Source organism: Lagopus muta, chromosome 9 (genome assembly GCF_023343835.1).
Source record: "Lagopus muta isolate bLagMut1 chromosome 9, bLagMut1 primary, whole genome shotgun sequence".
Classification (NCBI taxonomy): Eukaryota; Metazoa; Chordata; class Aves; order Galliformes; family Phasianidae; genus Lagopus; species Lagopus muta.
The window spans coordinates 1,982,887-1,998,311 of NC_064441.1; the positions used below are offsets into that span (position 1 = coordinate 1,982,887).

Sequence of the window (15,425 nt, forward strand, 5' to 3'; positions counted from 1 at the left end):
AGCCAGCAACCTCCAAGAGCGTGACAGCTGATATGATAGTCAAACACATAAGAGTGGTGTTGAAAATGAATTAGCAAACCACGAAACCTGTCGGAAATTTTGACTGAACAGTCTGCCTTTGAACCTGCCTTTCTGCCAGAGCTGAGCGTGCCCTCTGAGCCTTCCAACAGCTCCCTCTCTCTAGGCTGCTGGTAATACAGAAATTGTGTGTAAACTCACACAATATTTTTTGCTGTCCTTGCAAAGATCATCTTAAGTCAGAATCAAGCTTAATCAGCTTTGATTCTTAGATCCAGCTCTGGAAAGCAGGGAAGGTAATGAGAGATGTTGCAAATAACAGTGATACTGCTATAAGATCTCAGAGGTACGTAACTCTTTGTCAGTATTTCAAATGAATACTGAAGTCGTGTCTTCCAGGCCTAAGACTCTCTCTTACCTCCATCCTCCCTTCTGCTGCTATCCATGTGAGCTGGGCCAGGAGCTCTTTACCTGAAAGACCAAGATAAGCACTCATCATTTCGGTACTATCATAACTGCAAAGATGTGGGTGCTAACAGCCAACTTTAGGAGGACTTTTGGGAAACATAGGACTAACTGTGACAAACAGGCCAAAAATATGTTGTACCAATTAAATAATAATTTTGTTAACCTTTTGACAACAGCTATGCTGAAGCTTTTCTGTCAGACTGGGTTCTCACTTCACAAACAGATTTTTTGGTGAAACCCCTCAGTTTAAACAAATCCTCATTTCTTTTTTCCTGTTTAAATTATGTCTTAGCATGGCTGGGATGCTTGCACTGCAACACCGATCCCTCCACACAGTCAATTTGTCTTTGTATGTGCGACTTTAGAGAGCTAATTTCTTCTTCCTGGCTTTTTGCTGCATGCTACAGCAGCTCCCTTTTGAGTTATTGATTGTACTGGCTGTAAGCTGCATGTGGCTGCTAAGCAAATTTTGCTCTGTAACAACTGTGTTTGCTGTTAATAACAACTTTATTCTTGCTTCTTTTAGTTCTATTCAATCTCATATTTAGCAAAAGATAACATGCATCTAAAAATGTGGAGGATAACGCTCACTACAGCCAAATAATTTGATATTTATTTAATCATCATTCTAATGAAACATAAATGTGCGTGTGCCATGAGGGTACAGTGAGCTGTACAAAAGTTGTGCTTCACTGACAGTGGTATGAGGTCAGATGATGGGACTGCCAAGTGAAAGAAAGTGGTTTCATTCCAGACTCTGCACAAAGTGCTCTTCCAGCCACCAGCACGCAGACCCAAACTGTTACTGCAGTTCCTGAGGCCTTGTACTCACACTGTGCAACAGCAGAAGATGCTCCACACCACCTGAAGCACTCCATCAGCACCCTGAGTTTTGTTGCCTATCTTCTGTAGCTTTATATGTCCTCAATGCTGCAAGAGTTTGAGTTAGTTCCAAAAGCATCTCAGCTTGAAATGTGATCTGAAACACTCCATAGCTGCAGAGTGTGCAAAGATTTCACTTCTGAATGGAATGCAGATGCAACAATACAGTGCAGGCAAAATCTTCTGCTAAATAGATGCAAGAGAGCAGCAATTGTTGTTATGATATGGCCATTTCGAAGTCATCCATATAAAAACTGCAGAGAATTTGCTTTCACTCAACTCTTGAAATGGAAGGGACCACCAATTAAACATGAATAATCCAGACACAGATACAGGTCCTATGTGAAGATAGCAGAAGTGCAAAACTGGAGGCTCAGTGTAGCACTGAGACAGTGCTGATCCAGGGTGAGCAAAGGGACTCAGGTGTCTCACTCCATGGCTGAATCCTGCACTGCTTTCTCTAGCAAATCTTCCCAGTGCAATACCAGAACTTCATGACCCAAAAACTTTCTTTTCAGTGCTGGCATTAAAAGCTTTGCAAGTATGTGGCATATGCTTTGTGATTGAAAGATTTCACTTTGGTTTTGTTGGGAGTAGAACTGCGGCACTTTTCATTTGTGAAAGGCTTGAAAAGCCATCACTGAGTCAGCTTCACAAATCATAATTATACACCTTATAATGAGTTAGAAAAAAACATATCTTGCTCAACAGCTCCTCCTACTGCTTACATGCACCGCGTTTGTAAGAAGCCACATAAAACGATGCTTGTCAGGACAAGCTAAAAATAATAATTTATTTCATTTTCTCTTTATGCAGGCTGAATTCACTGCTCCTTTAACCTTGGCAAGAACAGGGGAGATGTGATTCTGTGTGGTCCATCAGTCTCACTAGATAATTTCACTGGCGTGCATGGTCCAGTTTGATGGAATCTTCCTCTAAAAAATGCTACCAAAATCCAGACAATTTCTGCTTTATGTTAGAGAGGATGCTAAAATTCAGAGTAAGCTTCTGTTCTTTACTGTATTGTGCTGCCTGTTGGAAAAGCCTTCTCAGGATTTTCAGATTCAAACAGTGCTACTACCGTAACCCAGAAGTACACACCAATGTAGTCCATGGCAACTTTCACTGCAGGGTGGAACAAGGAAACTTGTATCAGAATATCCCAAGAAGCACATAGACTCACTTCCCTTTTCTTCTGCTACTATACAAAACTGCAACAGAAACTACAAACGGTCTTTTCTTCATGTCGAGAACAAAACAGCAATGCAGCCAAATATCTCCTGCTTTTTCTTCAGATGTTTTCAAGGAACAAATTTTAGAATATTCAGAATGTTTTTTGCCATGACGGACACAGCTCTCCAGAGGAATAACAGTATAACAACATACGAAACTGTTTTTTGTAAGAGTTTTGATAAGAGGTGAGTAAAGCTGTGGATTTTCAGCCAATGTTTTTTATCCTTCTTTTCAGTTGATATAAATCATATTTTATAATATTGTTCCCAGAGTTTTACACTGCAGCGAATACAAAACTTTACAGGTAGATTCTCCCCTCTCCCTGATAAACCTCATTACAGAAATTTCGCTCATCTTACATTGCCCTTGAAAGGGAACATTTGCAGACGTGGAATGAAAATAGCAATTTTCCACGCAAGTTGTTCTCTTGTGTTTTCCAAGGCTCTCAGTTCCCAGCGCCCATTGTAGTACATCTTCATGTGTAAAGTCTGATCTTTGTTTACTTCCTGGCAACGTAGTGTGCAGGGTCACAGGATGCAGGGAGACTTCTGGAAAACAGAGTCATGTTTTACCAACGACTTTTATTTAAGCCTAAGATTCTGCTACAAAGTGCAGTGCACCGAAGCACAGCACACACACACAGCGAATTGCTGTGCAAAGGAAGCGCCTCCTGGATATGTTTGGAAGGTTGGAGGTATGCAGGTAAACAGATATAACCCAGATCCAGTGCACCGATGTCAGGGAGAAGTACATCACTTAGTGTAAGTTCTACCTGAAGCTAATATATTGTTTCAAGAAAATAAAAGCAAAAATAAATTGAAAAACAACAACAAAACAAGTAAACTCAGGAGCCCAGCAGATTAACCTGAAGATGGTCCCGACTGCCAAAGCTGCTGTCTGGAGCAGTTCATTTAAATAGCAGCATAACTTCACATCACTGCTTGGTGAAGATGTATTTGGACATACTTGTGAAGTTTTTGCTGGTGGATTCATGCATCACAAGCGTACCACTTTCATGAAGAACTCCCAAATATGCAAGCAAAATATAAACAGAAACTAAGCAATTTAGAATCACTTTGAATTAGGTATGAACTGCCAGCCTTCTTATTAAATCTTTCTGAGATTTGAACATGAATTGATAAAAATCAATAACAAAGGAAACCTCATTTTCTTCTTCATTAATTTTTACTTAGTTTAGCAGATGTTTTTTGTCTCATATTGCAGACCATTTAATTTGCGTTAAGCAAGAGACTACAAATTTGATTTACACATTTTAATTCCAAGCTTGCATTTTTGTACTTTCAGATACATTTATATGCAAAGCATTATGGGTTGCATTCTGAACTAGATCCTTAGTTTAGCCAAGCTAAGCTTGTATCACAAGTGGGGAGAGGGGAACTGAGGTAAGAGACGTCTTTTTTGTCTCACTCTGAAATGAAAATTAACTGTAGGCTGCACTGACTGCACTGTTTAGAACGGATTTCAAGTTGAATCTAGTGCCACAAATGTTCTCGAGGCTGGTTATAGCCATGATCAATCTCAGAGGGGCAGCAGTGATCCAACGCTCACACCTTCCCTTGAGCTTACCCCAGCAGTAAAGCCTTCTAAAAGGCATGACAGAGGTAACTCAGCCTTAGGCTGCCTAACATTTCCTTGGGAAAACCAGGTAGGTTGGCTTTCTGACTGCTTTGTGGTCCCTGAATGGAGTGCAGCAGGCAGTCTGTGCTTTTGTTCCTGGGAATATGAGATCCATTTGGACAGACTGCTGCTCTTTCTTATGGTGCCCTGTGGACAGGTTCCTGTTACTCAGTTTAAACGGCTCACTTATTCACCAAGATTTTAGTTATGAAGATAGATAGAGAAGTAATAAAATAATAGTGGAAAACTGCTGTACTGGGGTACAGAGAATTTAAGACTTTCCCTCTTTTTAAAATTACAGTGGATTTATGCATGCTCACTGCTTGGCATTTGCTTGAGTTAGGTCTGCCAGTAAATAAAGTTGAAGCATTCACATCTCTGGGCTCAGATGGGATTGTAAAAGTGGTGGGTGAAGGAAGAGACACAGACTTTTGTTAAAGGGTCAACACAGAAAACTGAATGAGCACTGCTGATGTCCACAGGATACAGCTATAACCTTCTTTCAAGAGAAATATTAAAGCTCGACAAGAAATTAAAAAAATAGTAGGAAAACAGAACAAAACAAAAACATACAAACAAAAATACAGGAATTAATTGTAACAGAAACTCACAGAAGACTTTAAAGATAACATCAGGTAACAGTGGTCAGATTCTTGAATTGAAATGTCTACGCTGCACTGAATCATACAAGAAAGTCTGGGTTCATAAGAGCTGGGTGCAGTAAAAACACAAATGAGCCTAATCACATCATCTACACAAGGATACAGTAAGTGTTACCTACTCGACCTGTGAGCCTACAGTGAAAAGCACTTCTTTTTGCTTGTTCTCCATCTTCTCCAAGGCAGTATGCCTAGTAAGATCCAAATGGTATGATTTGTACTAAAATAGCTGTGTGGTGTGATACGTTCAGCTGTCAGAACTGCCTCTCCTTTCTCACTTCGCAAAAAAACCACACACCACAGCACCATCTGCTTCACCACGGTGCAGATTTACTGCAGAGGAGCTGTATTTTAATGGGGAAAATCATTTGACTACAAGAGAATTTTATGACGTTGCTTTAATTTTCTTTTACTGCTTTTTTATTTTTTTTCCTCCGATTCCCACATCATCCTAGGTTTCCTAAGGCACCAGACTGTGAAGCTGACACCAGATGGGGAAATGAGTTTCAAACAGCTGCGGGCTTCCCTACTGCTGCTTCCAGCCACTACAGATTCATTTCTGCAGGTGCATATGGGAGAAGCTGGTGACAGCAAGACAATGCTAAATTTAGTTTTCTCCTCTGCAACCTCCATGGGTTTCAGCATTCTCACAGCTCCCAAAATTTGCCACAATCACAGTATCTGTTTGGAGTGCAGAATGACTGGCAGCTGCCTTCAGCGGATGAAAAATAGGCAAACAAAGGATGACAGCACACAGAGAAGGAACAGAATGTATTTACATGGATCCCTTTACAGGAGCCTGTTTATCAGATGCTACGAACTGCTTTATTTATAGCTAATGACTTCTCCAAAAACATTGTTCTCAGTCAACTTCTACTTTTAAGTTGACAGTCAGGAGACCGACTCTGCAAAGGAAATGAAACAATTTTGAATTTAAAAACGGCAAAAAAAGCATCTTGCTGTATCCTGAGCGCATTGTGAAATGTCATATCTCTTGCATTTTTAAGCTTATTATCATTGCTGGTCATTGTTTCTAGAAAGTATTCTCAAGAAAAAACAGCAAATCTTGTATAGGAGAAGAAAATAACCAGAACTTAATTTAATGTAGGAGTTGAGGACACTTAGCCAGTAATCTGATCAGTTGTTTACACTGCCAGCTCCTTATGCAGGGGTGGTCTTTCAGTTGCCTGTGCAATGCCCAGTAGATGACAAATGCTCTACAAACAAAGGGGAGGCATTTGCATTTTCCAGGCTGAAATATTTAGTCATTGCTTCCTACAGAAACACAGAAAGCAATAGCCAGGCTGTTTCAGCCCAGCAAATCCTGCCTCTTCCATGTGGCAGATCCACTCACACTCACAGGTTTGAGCTCAGCTTGCAGAACACAGATGCTTGTACCCAGGGAGGACTGTGCCCTTTCTTTGATCTCCATCTCTGCTCTCCCAAAGAGCTTCCAACTGCAAAGCAAAGCAAAGCTTCAGCACGGTGGGAAATACCAGCACGCTGGGGTCATCTGTGCACCAGAGTCTGTGGGGCTGCAGATGTGTGTTCCACCACGGACTCATCGCTGCCAGCAGCGCCTGTCAGCGCTCCCAGACCAGGACGCTTCAGGAGTCAAAGTGTGTCCTGTCACCTTTTCCTCTTGCAATGCTAATTAGACTGTGCACTCTGCAAGCGCACAATGGAGGCACAGGAGATGTTTATGCATTTTGTTTGTTGTAGCCCGTAGGAATTACAAAGGAAACTCATGCAGTGAATGGAAGGTGATGTTATTTGCTTCAGGATGATGCAGTATTTCAAATTCGTTCTGCTTGCTGAAGCAAGGAGGAAATGGGTTTGCTCCTTTCTTCAGCGCAAAATCTTTATTCCTACAGTCGTGCAGCTCTGGCTTCACATAAAGCCCCTGCCCTCCTGCTGCCGCCCTGGATTGGTGCTGGGGTGGCTTGAGAAGGCCAGGGCTATTTGCATTTGGACCAGCACTGCTACAGAAAAAGAGTGAGGACAACATTCAGCTCTGTTACCAGAAGTGAACATTAACAGCATTTGTCAGTAACAAATACATGAAGCTATGGTTTTGGAAATGGAACAGGAGATGGCTGATGCACTTATATCAGAGCAACTGGGCTACTAGCCAAAATCTGAGTTCTGATAGTTATGTTCCCAACCAGGAATTGATTCCTGAACTGAAGTATCTGAGGATAGAAAAGCAAACTATAGCATAATGTGCAGAATCTGTGGGCTGTGTGCATATTTATTTTTCTTTCTTCTATTGCTTTTCTTTATCTTGTCTATCAAGATCTGAAAATGCACTGACATCTTGAATCACAACGCTCTTAGGAAGAAGTGAAACATTTATTTACAACCTAAGTCTTGTATATAAAAAGGAAGACCTCACTCTTCCAGCACCTTTGAGCCAGACACCCTTTAAAGATTTTCCTTTAGCCAGGGTTACTTCAATCACTACACATGAAACAGATGAAATATGGCTGAAAAAAACAAATATCCTCATACTTATTTCTGCAATGATTAAGATGTGAAAAATATTACTTTTAAGTTTCTGAGATAATTATGTTTTTAATCTTCAAATGTTTTTTTACCTGAAGTTACCAGTAGTGAGCATGTTCAAGAGAATCTGCACTACTGAGATGTAAGGAGAAGGCTGAGAAATGCAACACCAGAAGCTGAAGCAGTGGTAATAAATGTTGGCCATTGTAAAATGCAGTTTTGATACAACACAAAGTTCTCTTACAGAGTTTTAATTCAGAAGTTAAGAAGATGTAAGAAAGTTCAAGAACTTGTCTAGCAGACTCAGTGGTAGGTAATAAAAGCCTCTCAGTCCAACAAAATGAATTCTTGAAGGTTTGAGATGCCTCATGCCGGCAAATATCAAGACAGGAATGACAGTACAAGAAAGCATGTCAGACAGAACCCATCTGAGAGAAAAAAATCTCACTTTAAATGAGCTTTGTTATGCTGGAGGGAAGTAATACATATTTGAAACCACGCTGTCATTTGCTAAACCAGCTCTATTACTTCCTTAAGCTTAGCACGTTCACTTAATCTCTACTCCTCTAATATCACGAGGCATTTAATTAAGCCTTGTGTCTTAACGTTTGCTCTCTAAAGATCCGAGTTCTGCTGAAGAATCTAAAATTCAAGTTTTTAACTGACCTTGCTCTGGGAAGGCAGTTAAGCACATAAATAGTCTGCCCGACCTTCGGCCTGCGCTCTGCTATATATGGCTGTTCTGAATTAATCTCAGGAATGTACGTACTAATGAAATCCATGGGACTAGTCACAAGAATGATGATATACCTGTAACTATGGCTTTTGTTTCAAAGCTGAGGACCTCCTGGTTATCTGCCCTTGTAGCCCTGGTTATCCACCTAATAGGTTACTGTTCTATTTGAATCAGTGGCAGAGATAGAGTTAAGATGACTAGCTTGAGTACTCAGAGCTCCCCCTCTCCAGACACTTAAAGCTATGAGTATGTGGACAAACAGCCTCCAACAGAAGCACACTTCCTGACTGCACTCTGCACCTGTAGAGCCAGGAGAGCAACAACTGCTGCATGAGCTACACTGAGGAGGATTTCAGCGTATGCCAAACTTTAGATAAGTTTGCCCTTTGTTTTCAAAATGGGCTTTGTTTTCTCTCACCCTCAAATGACACTCCACAGAGATTCTGAAGAGCTACATCTGGAATGAGGAAAATATGGCTGAAAGGATTTAATTTATCTTTAGAATAAGATCCAGTATGTCATCCAGATAGGAAAGTGAGCCAGGGATGAATGTTTGAAATAAAAATTTATGAAACATGAAATGAGCTTTAATAGTAAGTCTGCGAAGTCTGGAAACAGGAGGTCTCTCAGGAGTGGCAGGGTCCTATTTTTATGGTGCTCTGATAGATGGGAAGGTGATAAAGTGCTGTATGTGAGGAAAGAACTAAAAACGTAATTGAACATGGTTCATAAATCCACGAAGATCCAAACGCTGCATGCTGAGTACTAATTCCTGCTGGGAAATGTTTCTATTTAGTTACACTGTAAAGGTTAATAGTAAATATAATCTAACAACTGTAAATCTTTGGTTTATTTTTCTCCTAAGATACGACTTACCATTGATCTTCTGTTGTCTATCATTTGTCTGCATTTTTCAGTAAAAGCTCTCCTTCCTCTTTTTGACTAAATTAGACCATGAACTGAGATTTTGATTTATATGGGGTAACAATGTCTGTTCTTCCAGAACTGAAAATGTCCTCATTTAAGATCAGATCAGAAGATGGGATGAAAGCCTTTTATAATTTTGAAAGGAATCAGTCTTTTTAGGCCAGTCTCTACATTTTTGTTATTAATCATAAAGATGGATACCTATAAAAGAGGATATTTTTACATCTATACTAAAATTCAGAGAATTCTACATTGACAAATGGCCATTAATAAGTGAAGGATATAAAGAGAGAAGTGTTAAAAATGAGACCTTCTGGCTTAAAGGCCCACTGCTTTCACAGTTTGCAACTACAAGGGGCACCAAGGAAGCTAATGCAGTTCACTCTTAGGTGAAAAGTTGCTGAACTTAACTTGAAGGACAATTAAATTACAGAGAACTGGAGCTGAATGAAAATATTTCAGAGCGCATTTAACTGGTTCTATTTCTTGCTCATTGCTTTCAGACATTTATTTCTCCTCTCATGGATGCAAGGCCATTTAACTGTCATCATATTCAGTAACATCAATATGCCATTGCTTCTGAATCCTTCCGGCCCTGCAGTTGACACAACTGAAAGACCACATAAATCTGTCCAAGAAGATGCTTTCTACTTCTAACATGCTACAGCATCTCTGCCTTTGAGGTGTCTGAACAGAAGAAAGCACCGTTAATGCATACCAAACATCAAGAGTCTCAATTCCTCACTCACCATTTAAGCATTACCATGCTTTTCCTTGACCAAAATTAAACACAATAATCCTAGTTCTTCTTAAACTACTGTTTAGCAAGTAGCTGTACCATGTTTAACAGGCCATCCGCCTTTTAGGAGCGTATGTACAAGATACCGTCCTGCTGGTGGTCCTTAATTGCAGCAGAAATGAAGCTACAGAAACCTCCCTGCTGATGCATAAATGAGTTCTGAAACTTTTCAGCAGTATTAAATAATACTTTTCAGAAGACAGCAATAAAATCAGAGAAATTTCACACATACAAAAGAAGTTTTATAGGAGTACTGTTAAAGCCGACGTAAAAATTTCATATCATCTTATTGTACCATTAGAACTGTATATAATGTTCCAGCAGTCATGTACATACAAACACAATGTGTAATAATAGGCACACAGATTGCTTTGGTATTACTGTAAATTGCAAGCTATCAATACATCTATATTCCTTTTTTTTTTCCTCCCATGTATTTCTATCTTATTTTTGTCAGTGGTGATTTGGGAATTCCACTGAAGATACACTCCTGTTTCCTATGCCATACTCCTAGAGAAACTAGGACACATAAAAGAAATGTCTAGATGAGAATTCATACACAGGAAAAAGTCTGAGCTTCTGTCAGAATAATATGAATAAAGAGGCAGCATCTCTGATCACCCTGACAGTGGAAACGCACAAGATTTGTTTCCTGATGGAAAAATCATAAAGAATAAAATTTGCCTCAGATTCTCACTCACAGTTCAACAAAGTCATTATTCAGAAATTAAAGGAATAAACAATGGATAGATCCACTTTCCCATTAGGTGTTAATTCCAAGTATAAATGGGCCTAACTCCAAAAAGCTAACCGCAAGTTCCGAATCCATGACCCCTGATTTACAGTGAGCTGCAGCACTGTTAAGCAAAATACAGAACATAACTCCCTGTATTTTAGCCTTATTATTTCATAAAGCTTCTTATGGAAAGACTGGACGTAAAGGAAAAGCAGTCAGATAAATTAATGTACGTAGGGGAGATGCTTTAGATCTTTAGGACCTTTGTAGATAATTTAAACATTATTAGCTGATACTTTCTTCTCAAACAACAAACTGCCAGTTCTCTAGCTAGGTACATTAATTCCAAACAGAAGCAGAAGCATTCTATGCAGATTCAGTTGTCTGACACTTTTTTTACAAGGGACATTATTCTTCAATGCCAGAAGAAAAAATTTGTCTCCATTCTGACCAGATATGAAAACAAGGCTTTTCCCCTCAGTGGGCCACAGTAGATACAAAGTTTGGAAAAAAAAATATCTGGGGAAAAGAGAAGTGTTATTTCTGTTATTTGCTTGTGGCCCAAACACAGTTTTAATGAGGTAGAATAAATGTCTTAAAGCAGAAACAGTTTTATCTGCCGACTCTTTCTAAAACACGGGATTAATTCTAGCATTTCTGCTCAGCCCATTTGCTTGTCCTGAGATGCATGTATTATAGCTACAGGGCTACAACAAACAAAATGCATAAACATCCCCTGTGCCTCCACTGTGCGCTTGCAGAGTGCACAGTCTAATTAGCATTGCAAGAGGAAAAGGTGACAGGACACACTTTGACTCCTGAAGCGTCCTGGTCTGGGAGCGCTGACAGGCACTGCTGGCAGCGATGAAGTCCGTGGTGGAACACACATCTGCAGCCACACAGACTCTGGTGCACAGATGACCCCAGCGTGCTGGCATTTCCCACCGTGCTGAAGCTTTGCTTTGCTTTGCAGTTGGAAGCTCTTTGGGAGAGCAGAGATGGAGATCAAAGAAAGGGCACAGTCCTCCCTGGGTACAAGCATCTGTGTTCTGCAAGCTGAGCTCAAACCTGTGAGTGTGAGTGGATCTGCCACATGGAAGAGGCAGGATTTGCTGGGCTGAAACAGCCTGGCTATTGCTTTCTGTGTTTCTGTAGGAAGCAATGACTAAATATTTCAGCCTGGAAAATGCAAATCCCTCCCCTTTGTTTGTACAGCATTTGTCATCTACTGGGCATTGCACAGGCAACTGAAAGACCACCCCTGCATAAGGAGCTGGCAGTGTAAACAACTGATCAGATTACTGGCTAAGTGTCCTCAACTCCTATATGAAATTAAGTTCTGGTTATTTTCTTCTCATATACAAGATTTGCTGCTTTTTTTTTCTTAAGAATGCTTGCTAGAGTGTGAGTGGGTCTGCCACATGGAAGCTGCAGGATTTGCAGGGCTGTAACAGCCTGGATATTGCTTTCAGTATTTTTCTAGAAAGCAGTGATCATTAATATTTATTTCATACTATTTATTTATTAATATTATTTATTAATAATTATTTCAGCCTGGAAAATGCACATTCCTCTCCTTTAACTGCGCAGCATTGCTGGTGGGCCTCTTTTCTCTTTGTCAAGCAGACAGCATTCCAGGATATGGAAGTTGCAGGCTTTGCTGTTTTCTTACTGTCTTTCCTTGATGTCAGTGTATTTAGAAGGCTCTCATTTCCTTATCCCTGTTCTCACTCTCATAGCCATGATAGGATGTTTCCTTCTCTAGTTCTTAGGAGTCAGCAATTACAATTGATTTCCTAAGTTTTCAACTGTCTCTTCTTTTCCTCCTGCTGCAGATTAAATTTCACAGAACACCATCTTCTGTCCTATGAAAGGCACCTAAGGGGCACTCTGGGATAGTTCTCTCAGCAGAAGACAAACTTCTATCTATCTTTCTATTATTACAGGGAATCTGTGCAACAATTTTTTCCCTTCAGCACCACATGGAATTTACTTTCTCTTCACAGAACACCACAGATTGAAATAGAACTCACAAAATGAAGGGGCAAAAGGAAATTTTGCATATAATGCTATAAATAGGTCTAATTTGACAACACTGATAAAGGCTACAACTTGAAATAAGTTTTGCATAAAGCCCATGACTGTTCACTAAAGTGTCCCTTTAGAGAAATAATGCATATTATTGAGATCAATTATACCATTCCCCAGTGCTTTCTCCTTGCGTTGTTTTCACTTTTTACACTGCTTGTTCAAATCCACTGCATATGCAATCAAATCAGGATTCACTGTGCACACCAAAAGTGCCTACACAAAGGCAGGAGCAATTTTTTTTTTGCTCATAGTACATAATGAGTTATCTTGCAGATGTGAAAAATAAAATAAAATAAAATAAAATAAAATAAGATAAAATAAAATAAAATAAAATAAAATAAAATAAAATAAAATAAAATAAAATAAAATAAAATAAAATAAAATGTATGACTGATTAGATTTTACCTGAGTTTTCTTCTTTTTACAGCCCATTTGGATTTTAGTCAGCACGAACGTGGCTGTGGTGCACAACACTGCTCTGATGGCAGACTGTGCGCACAAAATCACGAGGTGCACCTGAGGTAAAAGAGACAGGCTCGTGTAAGTAAGGAGCTTTTATTTGTTTGAAAGCAGTGCATTTCCCGTCCTGCCTGAGCTGGAGGAGAAATTAAGCTTAAAAATAATAATAATAACCTTTTGCGTAGTGCTTTTGCTGCAGCAGAGGCTAAGAGGACCACTTTGACATTTCCCTCTCACGCTGCGCCCACGCGCTGTCCCTCCCTAAAGGAGCTTTTTTCCCGCCTTTACCCCCCGGGACTACCGGTCCCAGCAGCCCTTGCGGTGCCATCCCGCCTCTTGAACGGGCTCGCTGCCGCGGGGGCTGCTGGGACTTGTAGGCGTCTGTCCGCTTGGCGGCTGCTGCAGGGAGTTCGGGCGGGCTCCGCTGAGCCGCTGAGGTGAGGGAACGGCGAGAAGGCGGGAAGGTGCGCGGCCCGGCTGTGGGGAGCGGGGGGTGTTGAGGAGATTTTGCGTGGACGCTCCTCTCCCTCGTTTGTAATGAACAACTATTAGGGAACCTAGAAGCCATTATCCTTTTGATGCGCCTAACGTGGCACGCTCTGCAGCTGGACACGTTCAGGATCATCATAGAACCACAAAAGTTGGAAAAGACCTCCAAGATCATCCACTTCAACCGTCCACCTATCATCAGCATTGCCCACTAAACCGCGTCCCTCCGTTCAGTGTATTGGAGCACAGCTGAGGTTTGCATCATCTCTGTGCCATCTCTCCAGACTGCTGCTGCAGAAGCACAGCTGAGTCAGCTCCAGAGTCCTTAATTAAAGCTGGAATTTCATTCAAGAGCATAGCTGAAATGTTTACTGAGATTGTTCGCCAGAGGTGTGTGCACTTCTGATGTGAATGAGGAGGGGAAAAGAAATGAGAAAACAGAGACAGGGCCACGATGTCCCTGACCAGTGCTACTGGAAAGCTCCACTTCTCATCCTGTGCCACTCACCTGTGATATCACATTTTTCATAACAGTGTGACTGTTATTATGCATTTGGTTTGCAGTATGCACAGCTGTTTTTATATGAAAACCGAATGAAATTTTATTAGCAGATACAGTGAGAGCTCTCCATGTTGTTCCAGTCTGTTTTTCAGACCATATGTGCTCAGGGTCTGCAAGGTAGCTAGTGTGGTACTGTCCTTATTACAAAGTAGAACACCAGAATGATTGTACAGGTTAGAAAATAGGCAAACCTTGGTGTAAGGAGAACTTCCTGTTTTATCAGGGGCTGCAACAGCAGAATTCCCCATGAGATAGTGATTTTGTGTACAGCTGGGATGCAGGTGGGCAAAAGAAACTTGCTTTGGTTGCCTATGTACCAGAGATAGCTAAATAACACACCGTGTGAGGGGCAGGTGAGTGAGCTGTGCTCTGAAGTAAAGCAAATACAAGTAGGAAGATCTTGGTGCATTACTCTTTACAACTGGCACATTTCAGTGCCCAAATTTTATGAAAAACTCTGTTCCTGAAATATTAAATGGTGTCATCTTGCGTCATGCCGATAACTTCTGGGCCAGCCTTGCATGTTCCTTATGCCTCTGGAGGTTGTTACTGTCCATGGTTTTCACTAATTATCAGTTCTTGATGTGGAATTAAAACAGATCCTGAACTGGTCTGACCAGGTGCGAAGCACCATGCTGGAAAATTGTATGACTCAGGCAGGCAGCAATGTAATAACTGAGATACGTTATTTGCATTACTAATAGAAGTCAGGCCTCAATAAGCTGGAGCCAAGACACATTCCTCATCAAGATATTGTCCTTGTCAAGATACATTCCTTGTCTGTGTTGTGTTCCTGTACGTGCCTAACAGCTGATTCCAGGGGTGATACTGCTTGAGCTAGACCTGTTGGGTGCCAGCATATGTGAATCCATATGCAAGATACTTTACACCATGCAGAGCAAAATCTTTCTAAGAATTGGCCTGTTCTGTACAATAGGGCAATCTTTCTACTTTCCGAGAACAGTAGTGTGTATTCTGTAGGTTCTTTGAAGCAGCATGATTCTGTCGACAAGCCAAACAAAAGTTTCTCTGGATAAGCCATTCCTTATTGCTGGGTTTCCATATGCTGTGAAGCTGGTTCTCAGGTGTCTTGAGGACACAGGATAACTATTACAAGCTGCAGATGTTTATAGGAGGAGTTTGGCAGCACCATTTGTGATTGGACCATCCTGTACACAGCAGGTTAAGCTCACCTTTGACTGTTTTTGACTGTTAATTTTGCT

General features: G+C 40.8%; 1 long non-coding RNA gene across 1 annotated transcript; it reads right to left on the reverse strand.

Annotated features, from left to right (window-relative positions):
- Positions 1 to 1,209: 1,209 nt before the first annotated feature.
- LOC125697487 (uncharacterized) lies at positions 1,210 to 13,437 on the reverse strand. Its single transcript, XR_007378810.1, has 3 exons — positions 13,326 to 13,437; positions 13,098 to 13,208; positions 1,210 to 3,149 (listed from the first exon to the last, which is right to left on the reverse strand). It is a non-coding gene; the product is annotated as an uncharacterized LOC125697487 (long non-coding RNA).
- Between the last annotated feature and the right edge of the window lie 1,988 nt (positions 13,438 to 15,425).